Here is a 6,770-nt window from a genome sequence, read left to right as displayed (position 1 = left end):
CGCCAGCTGGATCCGGATGGGGCGGCTGCGGCGGAGGCGGCGACCTCCGAGCCTTGGGGGTTTGAAGTTTGAAGGGGGGAGGCGGGATGATTTGGGGCGGCCGTAGAAGAAGAGGACAAGGAGGGGAGGGGAGGGGACGAGGGGACGACGCTCCTCCTCTCGTGGGTTCAATCCCTTTGGCAGGCCTGGCCCTACCCAAGCCCAATGTGAGTGAGATTCAACTGCTCACACTTTTTTCCCCTCGCGTTAGTGGATCGGTCCCCCCTCGGCCTCCGGTGTCCTCCTGTGTGCCCGAAGGCGGGAGGGAGCCCTCGTGTTAGGTTTGTGCATGAGAAAGGGAGGCGAGGCACGGGAGGGTAGTCTCCTGGCTCTGTCTCGCTCCTTGTGCGGCCACACACCGGAGAGCACGTGATGTTTGCACCTGGGATTAACAGCTTCGGATCTCGGACGCTTCGGTCCTTCGTGGTGGTGGTGGTGGCGGTGGAGATGCTGGCATCAACTGAGTTCCAGTCCAGGTTCTTCTCTTTTAGTCTCGTGACATGGTCTTCTTTGTCAGCAATCGATGACTTGACATGCAAAGAGAGTGTCCCTAGCCAGGGTGCATTACATGGTACTATAGAATACCTTTTATCACAAGAGTTGACAACAATAGATATACACTACAAAGCTGCACATCATTGTTATCACAAGAGATTCAAATACCAGGAGATTTTATTCGCACTATACATCAAATTCATTTATACAAAAGAAAGCTCCATAAACTGCATCACCTATACTATCACTAGTAGAAAAAGGACCTAATATGAGACACATTAGTCCCGGTTTGATTTTGGCCCGGTATTAATGGTACCATTAGTGCCGGTTCGAACGGTTATGCATTAATGCCGATTCGTGTTGAACCTTTAGTACCGGTTCGTGCCACGAACCGGTACTAAAGGGGTGATGGCAGGCTGGCGTCAGGCCGGGGCCCCACGATCACCTTTGGTACCGGTTCGTGGCACAAACCGGTACTAAAGGGCTAACCTTTAGTACCGGTTCGTGCCATGAAGCGGGGCTAAAGGGGTCTGACCTATAGTCGTTAGGAAAATTTGAAAACTTCAATTTGGACATGTTTTGCAAAAAGTGTAGGGAAAATGTAAAACGGCTATAACTTTTGCATACGATGTCAGAAAAAAACATATAATATATCAAAAAAATCAGCACAAAAATCCGCATACGATTTTGACAGCATACGGCCTGTTTGCAATTTTTTAGAATTCTCAAATTCCAAGAGGAAAAAAAGATATGCTCAAATTTTAGTTTTTTTGGTTAAATATAGTCAAACTATGGTCAAACTACTTATTCAAGAAGTATTAATGTTACTACATAATTATTCAAGAATATTAGTGTTACTAAATAATTATTTCAATTTTTTGAATTTTGGTCAAATCTGGTCAAACTATGGTCAAACTGTGGTCAAACTATGGTCAAACTGTGGTCAAACTTATTCAAAAAATATTAGTGTTACTAAATAATTACTGTTTTTTAGAATAATAATTTCAAACTCAAACGGTGAAACGTGTGGCCTAATGCTCAAGCTAAACTGCTGAGGGTTAATAGGATTGTCAGCTTACATTTGTCAGGAAAACAACAAGTGCAGACTTGGAAAGTAGAGGGAATAGAACTCCGAAGTTAAGCATGCTCAGGCTGGGGGAGTGAGAGGATGGGTGACCGGCCGAGAAGTTAGACGATTTGGAATGAGTGATCCACACTTGAGTAGTTAAGAGGGATGATTAGAGACTAAATCATCAAATAATTCAGAAAATTGAAAATCGAAAAAAAAACAAATTTTTTCCCCAAAATTTTCAGAAAAAAAATTCAAAAAAAAACCTTTAGTACCTGTTGGTAACACCAACCGGTACTAAAGGTCCCCCATACCACAGCGCGAGCTCACGCCACATGGTGGGCCTTTAGTGGCGGTTCGTGCCGAACCGGTACTAAAGGGGGGGGCTTTAGTCTCCACTCTTTAGTGCCGGTTGCAGAACCGGCACTAAAGGCCCTTATGAACCGGTGATAAAGCTTCGTTTTCTACTAGTGTATCTTGACTTGAGGAGAAAATACTAAAGGAAAATGAACAAAATATCTACTATCCTAAACTATTTGACTTGAGTTCCTCATTGTTTGGCCTCGTTGAGTGAAACAACTTCTCTCTCGAAACAGGCTCGTGCCCCGCTTTAAAGATAAAGCAACAAACAAAGTACATGGTCGAATGATACAAAGTGGAGAGGTAGCCCTCTTACACAGCAGATCCTGGGATAACGGGAGCGCGACTACACTACCGAAAGAGAACACGGGGAAGTCAGAGTACAACGCCACACCACGCCCTAGCACACCTAGTCTCCACGACAAACGCCCTCAAGAGGGAGAACGGCGCCGAGCGTTGGCGCTGCCGAGTCCATGGGTCTTCACTCGAAGCCTTGGCATGGAGAGGAGAACCACAACGATGTCTTCAAGAAGATAGCGGCGCCCGTTGGGCATTGGTGGCGGTGGCGCCAAAGCGCGGAGCTTTCGCTCGGCAACTCACCCATGCCATCACGATGACACCAAGCCATGTGTGGCGAGTTCCAACTCCCTGGATCTGGGCAACACCTATGTCAATGATATGAAACGTGTCTGAGCCACCAACCTCTACCCCTTGCCGCCCACACAACCAAAAGGGTAAGCCACCACCGCTGCCATGAGGCCCGCCGGAGAGCCAAGCATGGGGACCACCATCCGAGGCCGCCACCCCGGCATCCCCGCCCCAAGACATCACCACCCGACCACCTCACGACACACCAACCACATCAGGAAGAGTAGAAGGCCTTGCTTTCACTCCTAGCCCGGCATCAGTCTCTGGATCTGGGTCCACACCTCCACGGTAGGAGGCGTCGACACCTGCATCCCCAGCTAGTCCCAGTGAACCATGGGGACATGATTCCTAAGACTGCCGACAACCGTCGTACAGGCCTTGGAGAGCCAGCACAATGACTAATATGTGGCCATCGGTGATGATCCGTATGTTGGGGAACGTAGTAATTTCAAAAAAAATCCTACGCACACGCAAGATCATGGTGATGCATAGCAACGAGAGGGGAGAGTGTTGTCTACGTACCCTCGTAGACCGTAAGCGGAAGCGTTATGACAATGCGGTTGATGTAGTCGTACGTCTTCATGATCGACCGATCCTAGCACCGAAAGTACGGCACCTCCGCGATCTGCACACGTTCAGCTCGGTGATGTCCCACGAACTCACGATCCAGCAGAGTGTCGAGGGAGAGCTTCGTCAGCACGACGGCGTGATGATGGTGATGATGAAGCTACCGGCGCAGGGCTTCGCCTAAGCACTGCAACGATATGACCGAGGTGGATTATGGTGGAGGGGGGCACCGCACACGGCTAAGAGATCAATGATCAACTTGTGTGTTCTAGGGTGCCCCCTGCCCCCGTATATAAAGGAGCAAGGGGGGAGGCCGGCCGGCCCTTCGGGCACGCCAAGGAGGGGGAGGAGTCCTCCTCCTAGTAGGAGTAGGACTCCCCCTTTCCTAGTCCAACTAGGAGGAGGGAGGGGGAAGGAAGGAGAGGGAGAGGAGAAGGAAAGGGGGGCGCGCCCCCTTCCCTAGTCCAATTCGGACTCCCTATAGGGAGGGGGCGCAGCTGCCCCTTGTGGGCTTCCTCCCCTCTTCCCTATGGCCCATGTAGGCCCAATAGTTCCCCCGGGGGTTCCGATAACCCCCCAGCACTCCGATAATTATCCGGTGACCCCCGGAACTCATTCGGTGTCTGAATATAGTCATCCAATATATCAATCTTTATGTCTCGACCATTTCGAGACTCCTCGTCATGTCTGTGATCACATCCGGGACTCCGAACTATCTTCGGTACATCAAAACACATAAACTCTTAATACCGATCGTTACCGAACGTTAAGCGTGCGGACCCTACGGGTTCGAGAACTATGTAGACATGACCGAGACACGTCTCCGGTCAATAACCAATAGCAGAACCTGGATGTTCATATTGGCTCCCACATATTCTACGAAGATATTTATCGGTCAAAGCGCATAACAACATACGTTGTTCCCTTTGTCATCGGTATGTTACTTGCCCGAGATTCGATCGTCGGTATCTCAATACCTAGTTCAATCTCGTTACCGGCAAGTCTCTTTACTCGTTCAGTAATGCATCATCCCGCAACTAACTCATTAGTCACATTGCTTGCAAGGCTTATAGTGATGTGCATTACCAAGAGAGCCCAGAGATACCTCTCCGAAAATCGGAGTGACAAATCCTAATCTCGATCTATGCCAACTCAACAAGTACCATCAGAGACACCTGTAGAGCACCTTTATAATCACCCAGTTACGTTGTGACGTTTGGTAGCACACAAAGTGTTCCTCTGGTAAACGGGAGTTGCATAATCTCATAGTCATAGGAACATGTATAAGTCATGAAGAAAGCAATAGCAACATACTAAACGATCAAGTGCTAAGCTAATGGAATGGGTCAAGTCAATCACATCATTCTCTAATGATGTGATCCCGTTAATAAAATGACAACTCATGTCTATGGCTAGGAAACTTAACCATATTTGATTCAACGAGCTAGTCAAGTAGAGGCATACTAGTGACACTCTGTTTGTCTATGTATTCACACATGTACTAAGTTTCTGGTTAATACAATTCTAGCATGAATAATAAACATTTATCATGATATAAGGAAATATAAATAACAACTTTATTATTGCCTCTAGGGCATATTTCCTTCAGTCTCCCACTTGCACTAGAGTTAATAATCTAGATTACACAATAATCATGTCTTGACCATATCACATCACAACATGCCCTGCAAAAACAAGTTAGACTTCCTCTACTTTGTTGTTGCAAGTTTTACGTGGCTGCTACGGGCTGAGTAAGAACCGTTCTTACCTACGCATGAAAATCACACCGATTTTTCATCAAGTATGTGTTCTTTTAACCTTCAACAAGGACCGGGCGTAGCCACACTCGATTCAACTAAAGTTGGAGAAACTGACACCCGCCAGCCACCTGTGTGCGAAGCACGTCGGTAGAACCAGTCTCGCATAAGCGTACGCGTAATGTCGGTCCGGGCCGCTTCATCCAACAATACCGCCGAATCAAAGGATGACATGCTGGTAAGCAGTATGACTATTATCGCCCACAACTCACTTGTGTTGTACTCGTGCATATAACATCTACGCATAAACCTGGCTTGGATGCCACTGTTGGGGAACGTAGTAATTTAAAAAAATTCCTACGCACACGCAAGATCATGGTGATGCATAGCAACGAGAGGGGAGAGTGTTGTCTACGTACCCTCGTAGACAGTAAGCGGAAGCGTTATGACAACGCGGTTGATGTAGTCATACGTCTTCACGATCGACCAATCCTAGCACCGAAAGTACGACACCTTAGCGATCTTCACACATTCAGCTCGGTGACGTCCCACGAACTCACGATCCAGCAGAGTGTCGAGGGAGAGCTTCGCCTAAGCACAACAACGATATGACCGAGGTGGATTATGGTGGAGGGGGGCACCGCACACGGCTAAGAGATCAATGATCAACTTGTGTGTTCTAGGGTGCCCCCCTGTCCCCGTATATAAAGGAGCAAGGGGGGAGGCTGGCCGACCCTTGGGGTGCGCCAAGGAGGGGGAGGAGTCCTCCTCCTAGTAGGAGTAGGACTCCCCCTTTCCTAGTCCAACTAGGAGGAGGGAGGGGGAAGGAAGGAGAGGGAGAGGAGAAGGAAAGGGGGGGCGCGCCCCCTTCCCTAGTCCAATTCGGACTCCCTATAGGGAGGGGGCACGGCTGCCCCTTGTGGGCTGCCTCCCCTCTTCCCTATGGCCCATGTTGGCCCAATAGTTCCCCTGGGGGTTCCGATAACCCCCCGGCACTCCGATAATTATCCGGTGACCCCCGGAACTCATCCGGTGTCCGAATATAGTCATCCAATATATCAATCTTTATGTCTCGACCATTTCGAGACTCCTCGTCATGTTCGTGATCACATCCGGGACTCTGAACTATATTTGGTACATCAAAACATATAAACTCATAATACCGATCGTCACCGAACGTTAAGCGTGCGGAACCTACGGGTTCGAGAACTATGTAGACATGACCGAGACACGTCGCCGGTCAATAACCAATAGTGGAACCTGGATGTTCATATTTGCTCCCACATATTCTACGCCCTGTTCCAAAATTCGTCCGATTAACCAGTTAACTTGCAGATTAATCCCTACTCATTAGGTTACCGAGTAGCCAATAAACTGATAAAATCATCCGATTAATTGATTAAATGGCCGATTAACTTGCCGATTAGCCTATTAACCCCCTACTCGCCAGCTAACCGAGCAGCTACCAGTTAACGATTTCCTTAACAATGATTCTACGAAGATCTTTATCGGTCAAACCGCATAACAACATACGTTGTTCCCTTTGTCATCGGTATGTTACTTGCCCGAGATTCGATCGTCGGTATCTCAATAACTAGTTCAATCTCGTTACCGGCAAGTCTCTTTACTCGTTCGGTAATGCATCATCCCGCAACTAACTCATTAGTCACATTGCTTGCAAGGCTTATAGTGATGTGGATTACCGAGAGGGCCCAGAGATACCTCTCCGACAATCGGAGTGACAAATCCTAATCTGGATCTATGCCAACTCAACAAGTACCATCGGAGACACCTGTAGAGCACCTTTATAATCACCCAGTTACGTTGTGACGTTT

Source organism: Triticum aestivum, chromosome 3D (assembly GCF_018294505.1).
Source record: "Triticum aestivum cultivar Chinese Spring chromosome 3D, IWGSC CS RefSeq v2.1, whole genome shotgun sequence".
Taxonomy (NCBI): domain Eukaryota; kingdom Viridiplantae; phylum Streptophyta; class Magnoliopsida; order Poales; family Poaceae; genus Triticum; species Triticum aestivum.
Note: the sequence above shows the minus strand (reverse complement) of the source record.